The sequence below is a fragment of the Phacochoerus africanus genome, chromosome 6 (genome assembly GCF_016906955.1).
Source record: "Phacochoerus africanus isolate WHEZ1 chromosome 6, ROS_Pafr_v1, whole genome shotgun sequence".
Classification (NCBI taxonomy): domain Eukaryota; kingdom Metazoa; phylum Chordata; class Mammalia; order Artiodactyla; family Suidae; genus Phacochoerus; species Phacochoerus africanus.
Genome location: NC_062549.1, coordinates 103,496,736 through 103,511,069, shown reverse-complemented (window position 1 = coordinate 103,511,069; position 14,334 = coordinate 103,496,736). Strand labels below are relative to the sequence as shown.

Here is a 14,334-nt window from a genome sequence, read left to right as displayed (position 1 = left end):
CTGAGAACTTCCATATGCCACAGGTGCAGCCCTAAAAAGCCAAAAAAAAAAAAAAATTCCAGCTGCAGTGACCCACGACAGTGGGATCCAGCCCGGCTCTGTCTTACACCAAAGCCCACACGCTTCTCTTCGCACTTGGGGTTTTCAGACGCTCCTCCTGGGGCTCAGACCACCTCTCCTGACAGTCCCTCCCTCTGTCCCTGCCTCGCCTTCACCTTCCCTTGGCGGTCTCTGTGTCACCAGACCCTCTTCCACCCGGTGCTGCCCATTGTTCCACGTCTTCTTGTCCACAAGTCCTCTGCTGATCCCCATCGGCTCTAAGGTCCTACAGGGGGGCTCGGAACACTGTCTGCAGAGGGCCGGACAGTGAGTGGTCAGGGCGTTGTCCTCTCTCTTGCATCAGCTCGACGTGGCGCAGAAGGAGCCACAGAGAGTTTGCGAATGGGTGGATGAGCTAGGCTCCATACGCACTGATTCTGGAGGCCACACTTTGCCCAGCCCCATTCTGGAAGATCACTGGGGCTGCCTGTTAAGGCAGATTCACATTTGCTTCTGCTCGGTTTGGAGAAAGAATATGTCTGTGTGAGAAAAGCCCCCATGTCATCTCAAGAGCCCGTGCTGTAGACTGAGCTCTGAGCATGGGAGCTGTGGGCTGGTATTTGTCACTTTCAGTGAACAGCCTCTTTCCCCAGCAGGACTGTCACGGCTCCATCACAGAAGCCTTGTGCCTGAAAAGTGAAGGGAGTCTCAAGCCTCAAGGTCTGTGGCTCACTCATTCACCCATCCATTCACTCGTTCACTCGTAGGATGTTTTTTGAACACCTGCCAGGTGTGGTATAGACACTGAGCTGAGCTTTGGCACAACAGGTGGATAAGTCCCTGCTCTCTCAAGACATGTAACTCAAGCTGGGGCTCCCCCTGTGAGGAACCAGAGCCCAGAGTGTAAAGCAGGGACATGGCTTAGTTGGCAGCCAGGGAAAACTTCCTAGAAGAAGCATCATTTAAGCTGGGACCTGAGGTCTGGCTGGGAGTTACAGGTGAGGGCAGAGGCTAGTCAAGATGAAATAGACAGGCTTCTAGGGCCACGTGTATAGAGTATGGGCACAGCTGAGTTGACCCCATTGGATATAATTCTTTTCGACTGCAGGTGCATCTCATCTTCCCACAAGCAGATGGACCTGTCTGTGGATCTTCTTCCACCATCCAAATGGTGCAGTGTCCATACTGGGAGAAAGGCGGTGGGGTGTAGCTGATGTTTTGTTCAAGTTGGTGCATGGACACACATGTGGACAAAGCCATGCAAAATTTCCAGTTGTTTCTTCAGTTTTACTGATGGCTTGAGACTCTCCCATCATTCCAAAACATCTAGATCACAAACTGTGGTAGAGGTGACATTATTTTTCATTTTAAAGCAAATGCTTAAAGCTTGACATTTGTAGTCATTATTTAAAATACAAAGTGGGAGTTCCCATCGTGGCTCAGTGGTTATAGAACCCCACTAGTATCCATGAGGACTCGGGTTCAATCCCTGGCCTCACTCAGTGGGTTAAGGATTTGGAGTTGCCCTGAGCTGTGGTGTAGGTCGCAGACGCAGCTTGGATCCCGCGTTGCTGTGGCTGTGTTGTAGGCCGGCAGCTGTAGCTCCAATTCAACCCCTAGCTTGGGAACCTCCATATGCTGTGGTTGCGGCCCTTAAAAAAAAAAAAAAGTGATTTATTGCCTTTTACAACAATTTTTGAAAAATCTTACCTAGTAATTTCTTCTTCCCTGGGTCCCAAACACTCAATTTAGCCTTTTAAGGGACATGTAAGACATACTAAAGGTAGGAGGAAGTTAAATGGATATTTGATTCAGATACTAATTTAATGTTTATTTTTTTCACATTCTTCCCAGACGTTGTGTAGTCTTACCTGTGCCTATGCTGTTGATTCAGCTCTGAGCATGGGAGCTGCGGGCTGGATATTTGTCACTTTCTGGGAATAGCCTCTTTCCCCAGCAGGACTGTCACAGCTGCATCACAGAAGCCGTGTGCCCTAGGCAGGGGCTCACTACATGTTTGGCAAGGATGACAATGATAATACAAAGTGCTTGGGGCAGTGCTGACAGCCCAGCATAAATGAAGCTAATGCCGCACCCGCCTCCTCCTTGCACCTGCGCTCCGGGCTCCCTGCTGGTCAGGCGAGATCCCCTGGAGCGATGCCCTTGGTGAGTGTCCTCTCCGGGCTGCTGGCTGCGCACATCGCCCCTGAGCCCTGAAACCTACACCCTAGGAACTGAAGAGACTGCCGAGGGTCGTCGTGTTCCCAGCACACAACAGTCTCTGGGGGAGCGGAGCTTTACCAGGTAGAAGAATGGCTGGAAGTCAGTCCCTGGAGCAGCTTGAGTTTCCAAACAATCTCACATCCAGCTGCTTTCAGGAAGGTCACTGAAACCTGGCCATTTCTAGGGCGTGGGTGGGAGAGGGTGGGCACCCGGGCTGGGGTGGGGGAAGTGGGGGGGCGGTGCCTGCAGCCTAGATGACAGGGACCTCAGAGGAGGGGCTCAGGCTCCTGATGTGAGGAGGCGGAAGCTCCCCTTAAAGGAGCTGAACCCTGACGTGGGGGGTGGGGAGGCCCTGGGTTGGAACCCCAGTGTTTCCTGTGGTTCTGTGGGCATGATGGGTGTCCCGGTTCCCTGAGCTTGAACAGCGTCTCAGCACCAGGCAACAGGTGGCCTGAGTCAGTGAGGCAGGCAGGAAGGGGCCCCTCCTCTCCCCCCTGGGTGTTTGTTTTTCCCCCAGTTGCAGGGTTCTAGGGTTCAGGAGCTTTTATTCATGCCCAATGTACCAAACTTAGTCCAGAAGCCCACACCCACTATTGGAACAGCAGATAGGTTCCACCTGGGGTGCCAGTTCTGGTCCTGCCTGGTGGCTGCCAGGGCGGCTTTGCTGAGATGGTCCTTGGGCCACCTCTGGTCCTGCTGTGATCAGTCACGGGTGACGGCCGTGGGTGTGCCACAGTTTCACGATCTCTACAACTCAGTTGTGTTCTTCTGCTCCCTGGACCCGTGTGTGCAGTCAGAACAAATTGAGTCTACCTGGAACTTTCTCCTCTTGAGTGGCTGGTAAACCCACACTTCTTGGATGGCTCTGCAGGTGAAAAGGGACAGCTGGCTGTTGACTTAGCCCAGGAAATTTTGTTGTTTGGGCAGAGCAGGAAGGAGGGGGAGTAAATACCTTCATACATTCAGGAGCTGATGACTGAGCTTCCACTGTGGTTGCTTGCGCCCTGGAGCCGGAGGCAGAATTGGGACCCCCTTCTCTGCTGAGGTGGAGGGTTGCCAGGACGCCTCCCTGCTCGGAGGAGCCAGAGAAGTTCTGCGACAGGTTGGGAGTCTGCTTCCAGGGGCGGGGAAGGGCGGGGGGCGAAGCACTGCATGAGGACATCTGCCGCCAGAGGCCGTCTTGCCAAACCCCCTGCAGACATCTGTACCCCAGGCTGCCAGTCCTGACAGGCGGGCAGTCCTGACAGGCGGCCCTTCTTCCCACCCGTGATTCCCTCTGGGAAGGGTGGCGGCATCCATCGGGCCAATAAGCGCCTCTCTTCGTGCCTGTGTATACTGGTGGAGGACTTGAAGTGCTTTCTAAAAATAAGCTGGTTGCTAAGTTCTCCTAGTTCCAGAAGGAGCAGATAAAGAATGCAGGTCCTCTGGCTTGAAATCTACCAGCCCGTCTCTTCTCCCCTCAGCCCGGCCCTCCCTGAGTCCACTGGGCTGGCCTGGTTTTCCTGCTCCCACACATGCATGCAAACCCTAGATAAGAATTTCCAGAGAACCCAACCAGCAAGAGCAAACCGACTGCTCACTCAGGTACGTCATGATGTATGTTTCTTTGCAATTGATTCCTAAGAACTCGGAATTTGCCACTTTATGCACTTTTAAATGATTAAATAAATGGTTTGAAACCCCAGAAGTTAAAATGGCAAGTCACATAGATCTTTGAAGACTATCTTGTAAAAAAAAAAAAAAAAAAAAGCAGGAGCTTTTGGGGGTTTGGTTTGGTTTTCTGGGCTTTGAAAAAAATGAAATAAATGAATGGTTTCTCTGTGGAAATAGGCTTCCTGATATCTTCAGACACACGCACACCCGTGTGTGTAAGACACCATGGCCACACTTGCTGAGGCTCATGTCCATGCCAGAGTGGACACACGCTCACACACTCTCTCACACACACACACCCTTCTACCCTCAACTTCTCTCCTGGTTTCGGATCATCTGCCACGGCTGGTTTGTAAAGATTTGAATATCCCACAGCACATGGGTAGGAAACACACAGGGGTTAGCTGCGACTTCTCCTTAACATACTTTGGTTTCTCCAGACCTCTGCCCATTACATCGAGTATATGTCATGAGTGCACTCAGTTACAAATTCACAGAGACCCGAAACTTCCCCCACTGTCCCCTCTTTGTACTTCTGGAGGCAGCGCGACGTGGCAGAGGGAGCGCCACCAAGGGAGCTGGCAGGCCGTGGGATGAGCTGCGGGACCCAGGGCAAAGACCTGACCTCTGGAGCCTGGGTTTGCTGATTCACACAAACAGTGGGTATGAGGATGTCTGCTTCGCAATGGTTGTGTTTAGGATTAAATTAGATGATGCGCATAAAATCAATGTCACCGACCTGGCCAGGAGGGTGCTCAGTAAGGGTACCCTCTTTCCCTCTGTAACCAATAGGAGAATTCCATCTATTATAGAGTAGGAAGGAGCCTTAGAGGTCATGGCCAACCCCCGCTATGGTCCTCTCGGCGCCTGACCCTGAGCACCAGCGCCAAGCCTCAGCCAGCAGCAAACGCTCAAGGAAGAACTGTAAGACCCAGTTGGACTGAACCCCCTGTTGTGCAGCTCGGGCTTGTCCAGCTCTAGGGAGGAGGAGGGAACAGGAGGGAGCTCGTTTTATTGTTAGACACTGGAAAGCACTTCCTGGGAGACAAGGGCAGCCCAGGGATGGGTTGGGTGAGGGGTGGCTGACTTGGGAGGGAAAATACCCACATGCACAACCATGTGCTTGTGCCCAGGATCCGGAAAGGGCCATGACCCATCCACTGCCATCCTTCACTTGCTGCCGGTGTTGCTGACAACCTCACTTGCCAGTGCCAAGTGAGGTCCTGGGATGTATTCTCCTTTCCCTCTGGGTGCCATCTACGGGGCACTATCATGGATCAAAGCCACAGGCCCCACCTCTTCATGTTGCTTCTGGGCAGCAGCTCAACTGATTCAAATGTGAACTTGAAGCCTGCACATTTCTAGAAATCTAACGTCGAAAGCCTCAAATCTCCATGACTTATGCAAGTGGACGTTGTGTCTGGTTTATGATGCCTTTTCGTCACTCTCTGACAGCTGACTCATGCCACGTGGGAGAAGAAAGAAGAAGTGACACGTTGGCCGTTATCTCAGAAACTACGGCGGAGACTCCCCCCGTGGGAAGGCACATGCGTCATCGCCGAGAGCCTGTTTGAGCACCAGGTAGTCACAGGGAGGCCATGTGACATGGGAAAGTTATGGGGCTTGGGTTCTACTCCAGGCTCACCTTTGCAATGGCTGTGGGATCTTAGGGAAATCACTTATGTCTCTGAGTTTTCCCTCATTCCTCATGTGAGGGCGTGGATGAGATGCTGTCATTCGGCTGACATTATGCAACCACAGCGCAGACACAAAACTCCCAGATCTGCAGGACCTTTGCCTTCATCTCCATCACCTTTCTGCAGAGCCACTAGGACATGCTGCTAACAGCACTCACTGTCCCCAGCTAGGCCAGGCCTTTCTCAATGGTCTTTAGGTCACAGGCTACCTGAGTGGTCCTTCTGAAATACACAACCAATGCCTTTTCCTCCTATTTAAAAATTTCCAGGCGTTCCCATCGTGGCTCAGCGGGTTAAGAACCCAATATAGTGTCCCTGAGGATATGAGTTCGACCCCAGGCCTTGCTCAGTGGATTAAGGATCCAAGCGTGACCCCAAGCTGTGGCAGAGGTAGCAGAGGTGGCTTGGATTTGGTGTTGCTATGACTGGGGCCAGCGGCTGCAGCTCCAATTTGATCCCTAGCCCGGGAACTTTCATATCCCCCACGTGTGACCCTAAAAAAGAAAAAGAAGAGAAAAAAAAATTCCACTGGCAACCATTAACTGTTTTTCCTCTTGTCTACTTTGTGGCATTTTTCTGCTTCTTAATCCGTCTAGTGATTCTCTATAGCGCACTAGACTTTGTGAATGATACTGTGTAGGGAGCCTGGATTTTCTTGTCTTCCTTTAAAAGGCACTGAGTTTTGTTCTCCCGACAAAAGAAGGCAGGGAGCCCCCCTGCCTGTGTTTGTGTGTGGCAGGCAGGCCGCCAGAAGACTGCAGCCTTGCCCTGTCTCTTGGGGTCTGGCCTCCTGGGCATTTGCTTTCTGCATCTTTCATGGATTCATTCAGTTTGTTGTGGAGAATCTAAGAAGCAAAAATGCTCCATAGTTTACTCACTTTCCAGAGAATCTTTCTGGTAGAAAAGCTCTAAACAAAATAAAAACCATAACGGCAAATGCTGTGTTTGGTGAAATTGTTTTTTCACCCCCAAATTAACAAAAATGTTAAAATCCTAGATCATAGTGGTTTATATAAAATTTGACCCAGGGAAGTCAAAGTTGGTAAGAAAGAAAGGCATGCATGCTCATAAGGGCAAAAGTTAGTACAGTTTGAACAAAGCAGAGAGATGAATAGATGAAACCTTTTTTGTTTAACTGCAAAAGGAATAAAAAAGAAGCTATAGCAAAAATAATTCGGATAACATAAAAGTAAGGAAAAATAGGAAACTATCTGACCACATTGTATAGAAAAATTGACAAAGAAAATAAATTGGCTCAACAGAGTTCATGCTGGAAAATATTAACAAAATTTATTAATGTTTGCGTAATTCTGATTAGAAATAGTTCTGGAGTTCCCATTGTGGCTTAGCAAGTTAGGAACTCAACCTAAATCAGTGAGGATGTGGGTTCGATCCCTGTCCTTGCTCAGGTGGTTAAGGATCCAGTGTTGCAGAGTCCCCCTCGTGGCTCAGTGGAAACAAATCCAACCAGGAACCATGAGGTTGCAGGTTTGATCCCTGGCCTCGCTCAGTGGGTTGAGGATCCTATATTGCCATGAGCTGTGGTATAGGTCAAAGATATGGCTCAGATCTGGCGTTGCTGTGGCTGTGGGGTAGGCCAGCAGCTATAGCTCCAATTCGACCCCTAGCCTGGGAACCTCCATATGCTGTGAGTGCAGCCCTAAAAAGCATAAAAAAATAAAATAAAATAAAAAAATAAGAAAGAAAGAAAAGAAAAGAAAAAAAAATCCAGAGTTGCTTCGGGTTGCAGTGTAGGTCACAGCTGCACCTCTGATTCAACCCCTAGCCTGGGAACTTCCATATGTTGCAGGTGCAGCCATAAAAATGAAAAAAAAAAAAAAAGGAATCATTCTAATTGAAATGTCTCAGGATGAAAAGGAGAGTTCGAAATGCCTGTGCATCCTTGGGCCTTTCTACTTCCCTAAGTCCTTGTCCAAGGGGTCTTTTTATCTGGAAAATATACTTCTGAGCTGCCTGTAACTACTTCCTCCCCACTCGATGGCCCAGGCCAAGAGTCACCGTGAAGCCCTCCCTGCAACCTGAGGCACAGCCGGCCCTTCCTCTCTGCACCCACTATCCTCTGTCCACCCCGCCTGGAGCTTTGCTGGTGGGTTGTAAACGCACACCTGTCTGGAGACTGTGAGCCCTTTGATGGTAAGTGCTCATCCACGTGCCTTGAATTTGGTTCTGGATCCCCAGGATCCAGGAGAGTTTTGGATTCAACACATTTGTTGAATGTTGAGTATGTTTGTATGAAGCCCTGGTCTGGGCACTTGAAGGGGAGAGAGAGGACACAGGTGACCAGACCCAGCCCCTGCCTCATGCTGTCTAGAGGCAGGTGGCCGGGGTAAGTAAGAGAGCCACAGGGGGCCATGCCAGCCACCAGCCATGTGCCTGAGCAAGAGGCACGCAGGCCCAGAAGAAATGGCCCTGGAGGAATCTAGGATTTTTTTCTTAAAAATATTTCCCTTACATTATAATGAACATGGAAAAATTCAGGAAAAAAAAAGGAAGGAAATCCCCTCTGTTTCAACACATAATAGAGCCCCTTCTTTCAAGATTTTAATTTTTTTATTTTTCAGGGTTTTAATTTTTTTCTATGTCAGGTTTGGGACTTTTTTTTTTTAAAAAAAGCTTATTTTGAAATTCATGGGAGGTTGAAAAAAATAGAGCAGAAAGGTCCCATGTACCCTTCAGCTAGTTTCCCCAATAATAATGTCTCATGTAAATATAATATAATATCAAACCCCGGATGCTGGCATGGGTCCAATCCACAGACCTTACTCAGATTTCATCAGTTTCACATGGTATGGTTAACAGAGGTTTTGTATGTGTGGTCTGAATTTTCTTTTTTCTTAATGTTTATAATGATTTTTATGTTTCCCGTTACAGCTGGTTTACAGTGTTCTGTCAATATTCTCCTGTACAGTAAGGTGACCCAGTCACACATCCCTGTACACACTCTTTTTTTCTCACATTCTCACGCTCCATCATAAGTGACGAGATAGAGTTTCCAGTGCCCTACAGCAGGATCTCTAAATTTTATTTGTTCAGTTAACCTGATCTCACATGGCTCTATAAAAAATATTATCGCCTAGTCTTCATAACCATCACGTGTGACGTCTGGATAGCGCACATCCATCCACCATGTGCAGCCCTTTTGCCAAATGCTTCCTCCTCCTTTGAGGTTTCCTTTGCCTCCAACTTCACTGTTATGAACAGCATCGTTCTATTCTTTCTATTCTTGTTATATTACGTATGCACATTCTTCTTTTATATTATTTCCTTCTGGATACATTTCCCAAAGAATGGAGGGAGGGTGGTAAGTGCTTCGGGGGCTACATAATGCCTTGGTCTTAGGACAGGAAAGCTCTAAACGTATTTTGGCGTGGGGTCTGATCAAATAAGAGACGGAGCAGCTGAAGACACAGGAGGAAGGGTCTGATGACCACACAGGGTACAGGAGAATTGGGAGCGGGGGTGGGGGGTAGGCTACGGTCAGAAACGGCCCCCATTCTTTACCTCCGTCCATGGCCCATCTGCCATGTAACTCTGGAGCCCCCCTCCTTTTTTAATGGCCAAACCCGAAGCGTGTGGAACTTCCTGGGCCAGGGATGGGATCTGAGCTGCAGCTCTTACAACACCAGATCCCTTAACCCACTGTGCCAGGCCAGGGATTGAACCCGCGCCTCTGCAGCCACCTACGCCACTGCAATTGGATTGTTAACCCACTGCACCACAGCAGGAATTCCCTGGAGTGCCTCCTCTTAAATCACAATATCCACCTGCTCTACAGGCAAACTTTGGAAGGTAGCACGAGGCAGAAATGCCAAGTGCCAGCTCTGAACCCAGGCTCCAAGGGGCCTTGAGTCTATCACTGAGGTGTCCTGGTTGGTTGGTACCCTGCAATTTGGTAACAAGAGCTCACCGATAAAGGGGGCCCAGGATAGAGGTAGAAGGAAAGAGGGGTGAGAGGGCTCGGGCCCAGGCAAGCCCAGGTACCCCAGAAAGAGCTGCCCAAATTGGGTGCTTCGCAAAGCCCACTTCTCTTCTGCTTCAGGCACTGGGACGGTGGCACAGGATGGTGACGCATACCAAAGGAACCACTTGGTTTTATACAACGAAATCCAATCTTAAAGGTTCCCGTCCAGGTTTCCTGAGACGGAATTCCCACTTAGCCGTCAGGGCTAAGGCACAAGAAAAGAGAAGCTAGACTTTTGTTTGAGGAAGCACGAGACAGGCCACTCTGACGACCCGAGGCGCCATGGACAGTTGCACAGGCTGTGCCCTGTGTGGGGGTCTGCCTACGGCAGCATGAGGTGCACCTGGGCACAGGGAAGCCTTATGTGACAGGAGAAAAGACCCCCATCCCCGCCCCTTTCTTTCCAACTCAAGAATAAATGTACATGGTCAAAGTGTGGGCTTAGAGCTTGGGTACCAGAAAGAGTTTCTGAGTTTCACATAGAATTAGATATGGAATGTCCTCAGGGTCAGAAATCCAAGTGGTGGAGTTCCCTGGTGGCACAGCAGGCTAAGGATCCAGCGTTGTCACTGCTGTGGCTAGGGTCGCTTCTGGGGCATGGGTTCGGTCCCTGGCTCCAGAACTTCTGCATGCTTCAGGCTTGCCTCCAACCCCCTAAAAAAACCAAAACCCAAAACAAGTGGTTTCTTTACGGAGGCCCTTAATATCCATTAAAAACTAATTTTTGGAGTTCCCGTCATGGCGCAGTGGTGAACAAACCCAACTAGTATCTATGAGGATGCGAGGTTCCATCCCCAGCCTCGTTCAGTGGGTGGTGGTGCCATGAGTTGTGGTGTAGGTCATAGGCACGGCTTGGATCCAGCATTGCTGCGGCTGTGGTGTAGGCCAGTGGCTGTAGCTCCCAATTTGACCCCTAGCCTGGGAAACTCCATATGCTGTGGATGTGGCTCTAAAGAGACCAAACAAACAAACAAACAAAAACTCATTTTTTTTTTTCACCCACAGAGAAAGTTGGCCTAATTCTGGTTAGCTCGGTGACATCAAGACCTGCGTGTTCCCTAGGAAGCACGAGGGGAGAAAGTAAAAGAAAGGAACTTCTTACAGAATGGCCTTCCTCTCTGTAAAGAGGATTCATTCTTCCACTCGATACTCTGGGGGCGAGGATTCCTGTGATTAAAAACTCTGAGGTCAGAGCCACAGAAGCCAGGTAAGAAGAGAGTCCCTGGCCAAAGGGGAGTGAGCAAGATCTGAGGGCTTATGCCGACCATGCTTCCATTGCTTTCGTGTCACGAATGAGGAAAAGGAGGCCCAGAGAGGTAAAGGGACTGGCCCAAGGTCACACAGCACAGCCGGAATGAAGTCCTGGGATTTTTCACTTTTCTTTTGCTGTACTGTTTGTGCCCATCAAACCTCAGAAGCGGATGGATGCTTGTTACGATATTGAGCAGGGGGGATGGGCTTTAACGTGTGTCCAGCTGCTCTGGGGAAGCTGCCGGTGTGAGCAGCCTTCTGCAGCGCGGCCTGTAGGTGCAGTGCAGCTTGCCCTGCTCCGGCTGTCTCATCCTGCAAGGCCTCCGAAGCTTGCTCTGGGTGTGTCTTGGGCCTCCCTGACTGGGGACCATCAGAGGCTGGTCACATCCCCAGCCACAGCCTCCCGGGCTGTGGTCAGAATCCAGGAGAAGTGGAGCTGCCGTTGAAATCTGACAGCAGTCGCACGGCTGGACCTATTTTTGGATCAGGACCGACAAGGTTTAAACTTGAGCATGCCATCTATCAGGGAAGCTGCCTGTCTGTCAGTGCCCGAGAGCAGACTGGGCAGGGGGTGCGCTGGGTCGGGGTGTTGGCGGGGAGAGGACAGCGGCCCCCAGACGTGCTCAGTGAGTCTGCCCTGCTCAGCTCTATGTAGCTGTGCACCTTGGGGCGGCTCCCTCCCCTCTCTGGGCCCTGGATTCCCCAGTGACGTAAGGGAGTCCACTGTATGATCACCGAGGCCCTTTCCAGCTTGGCCAGACTTCCAGCCTTGAGACATATCGAGATTCGAAGCAGCCAGGCTGAGAAGAGCACTCCAGACACTTCCTCTTCCTCGGCCCTGCACCTGCAACCACTTCCTCTCCTGGAATTTTCTGTTTTCTTCTCCGTCAGGACACCCGGCTTGTGTGGCTCTGCTTCCCTGCCTTCCTCAGGAGCCCACTGATGCACAGGGTGCCCGGCTGCTGCTCGATTCTGGGCCACCGTCTCTGGAGGGCACAGAACAGTGGGGTGAAGGGGAACCTCTCTGTCAAAGTCCTGGGCAACTGCCAGGCTGAAGGAAGGGCAGCGGCTGGCCCGTCCCTGTCCCCAGGGTCACAGTGTCGTGATGCTCTCCTTCACAGCTGTCCTCCTCCTCCACCATCCCTGGGGGCAGAAGGAAGCCCTGGATGCCATGGAGCAGAAGGGGAGGTGGCACAGCAGGGCCAGTCTCAGGAAGGGGAAGGGTGGCTCTTGGACGACAAGTCTGGAGACCAGAGCAGGACGCCCCCAGGACAGAAAGGACAGGCACACTGCCTGGATCCCTGCCCCCTAGGAGAGTGGACACAAACCCGAGTGTGGGCACCTAGAGTGACTGCCCTAAATAAGGAATTGTTGTGACCCTCCCATATTTTACCTTAAAAAGCCAGTGCCCAGCACGTGACAGATGCTCCGTACATGTTTACTGAAGGCATCAGAATTCTGCATGCGACTTGCATCTTTTGCACAATCCCCCATTTGGGAGCCAAACTTATGCTCTCTGGCGATCCAGGACCTCTGGCAGCCTTGCTCTCAGCTCGTGCCTGGGCAGGAACTCGGCCCGGCTGAAAGCCTCTGGGCAAACTATCAGTGTAAGCTATTGCCTTGGCTTGTTGACCAGGTTCCAAAGGGCCTGCAGCAAGTCCCTTCTCCGTCCCTGGCTTCAGTTCCCAGTTCCCTGTGCGAGACGGTGCAGAGGTGGGGGGTGGGGGACGTGAGGTCCCAGCCAGCTCTGGGAGCTCAGCTGCCTGACTCAATTATACCTGGTGCGCCTGGAGGGACGTGGTGAAGTGAGCCCTGGGGAAATGCTTGGGGAACATGCAAAGCTCATTAGGGGCAGAGCTCCGTGTGCCGAAGGAGCAGGAATGAAAGAAGGTTCAGTACTTTGGGCCACTTCTGACCATCTTTGGGTGTCTGGCTATGACCAGAGGCTTGGAAAATGGGATCTTTGCATTGCAATTCACGTGTTATCTGTATTTTATAAAACGAAAGCCAAAGTCGGCATCGCGCTATTTGGAGGCATCCTTCCATTTGTTTGCTCCTTCGTTAGAAAAACACTCATGGAGAACTGACTACAGTGGCCAGGTCGGGGAGCTGATCAGGAGACAGTGAAGGAAGCGGGAAATCATCACAAGTGAAAGGGGTGCAATGACGGCATGAGGAAAGGGTCTGGCCGGTTGCCACGGGACGCACTACCTGTCCCTCTGATACACACGCTGTCGTATGCATGTCACCATCTCTCCCTGGAGACTGTGCAGGACTGCACAGGAGGATACAGGCTCAGCCAGGGGAAGTGACCTGCGCAAGATCACGCAACCCCTATCTTCTGACCCCAAATGCAGGACTGCCTCCGTTACCCCACAGCCATAGATAGAACATCATGAGTCAAAGCCGTATAGGCTTCCTTCAATGAATCACTTTTGCTTTGCTAAGCCGCTTTTGTTCCCACTTAAAATAATAATCATAAAAGCCCTGGCTTGCGTACTTTTGGTATAAAGCTGAGTGGTCTAAGGGGCTTTAAGAAAATGAAAATGTTTATGGATAAACTGCAAGGTCCTACCGTATAATACTGTATTCTTGCAATAGCCGATAATGGAAACGAACCTGAAAAAGAACAGATCTATGTCTGAATCATTTTGCTGTACATCTGAAACACTGTAAATCAACTGCACGTCAATAGAACATTTTTAAAAAAGAAAATGAGAATATTTGAAGATTTTCACCCTCGGCCCTTCATTGGGAGGGACCATCATTTCCATTGCTTGCCAGACCCTTTACTCTTCCAAGATTCTTTTTTTTTTGTCTTCTCTAGGGCCACTCCCTCGGCTTATGGAGATTCCCAGTTTAGGGGTCTAATCAGAGCTGTAGCCATTGGCCTACCCTAGAGCCACAGCAACTCGGGATCCGAGCTGCGTCCTCAACCTGCACCACAGCTCACAGCAATGCCGGATCCTTAACCCACTGAGCAAGGGCAGGGATTGAACCCGCAACCTCATGGTTCCTAGTCGGATTCGTTAACTACTGTGCCACGACGGGAACTCCTCCTTCAGGATTCTTGAGAGAGGCTGAGCACACTCACATGGTACCCTGGCTTTGCTGCTTGACTCTGGCCCAGTCATTCAATTTCCCTGAGCTCCATGAGTTTGTCTGTCTTACAAATACATCAGCGGCACATCTCACAAAAGGACTCCGGAGTCACGAAGCAGTCTGTAAACTCCTTCCTTGATGGAAGGAGGGTGCCCATCGGGCCTGTCTGAGGCATGTGGGCAAGGTGGCGCGAATATCGGAAGGAGCTTGGACTTTGGAGTTAGACGGTCCCATTTCAAATGGCGCTGAATGGGCCTCTTATGAGTCTAGCAGCCTTGAACCTGGAGACTCAGCGGCACAAGCAGGACAGCCATGCGGCTTGCCTGGCTCACCTCCCCGCAAGGTTGTTGTGGTGGTGGGGGGGGACAGAGAGGCCAGGACACTGTC

The 14,334-nt window shown here is 50.8% G+C and overlaps 2 long non-coding RNA genes across 4 annotated transcripts; one reads left to right on the top strand and one right to left on the bottom strand.

Annotated features, from left to right (window-relative positions):
• The first annotated feature begins 1,724 nt into the window (after positions 1-1,724).
• LOC125129786 (uncharacterized) lies at positions 1,725-13,640 on the top strand. Of its 3 annotated transcripts, XR_007135547.1 has the most exons (7): positions 1,725-2,343; positions 3,229-3,364; positions 3,726-3,846; positions 4,461-4,578; positions 5,371-5,496; positions 7,620-7,766; positions 10,600-13,639. It is a non-coding gene; the product is annotated as an uncharacterized LOC125129786 (long non-coding RNA). The 3 variants fall into 3 exon arrangements; XR_007135545.1 differs by having other exon boundaries at positions 3,229-3,846; positions 10,600-13,640; XR_007135546.1 differs by having other exon boundaries at positions 3,229-3,846; positions 4,457-4,578; positions 10,600-13,640.
• Positions 2,791-3,275, bottom strand: LOC125129787 (uncharacterized). The gene is made up of 2 exons (XR_007135548.1): positions 3,215-3,275; positions 2,791-3,127 (listed from the first exon to the last, which is right to left on the bottom strand). It is a non-coding gene; the product is annotated as an uncharacterized LOC125129787 (long non-coding RNA).
• Positions 13,641-14,334: the final 694 nt, after the last annotated feature.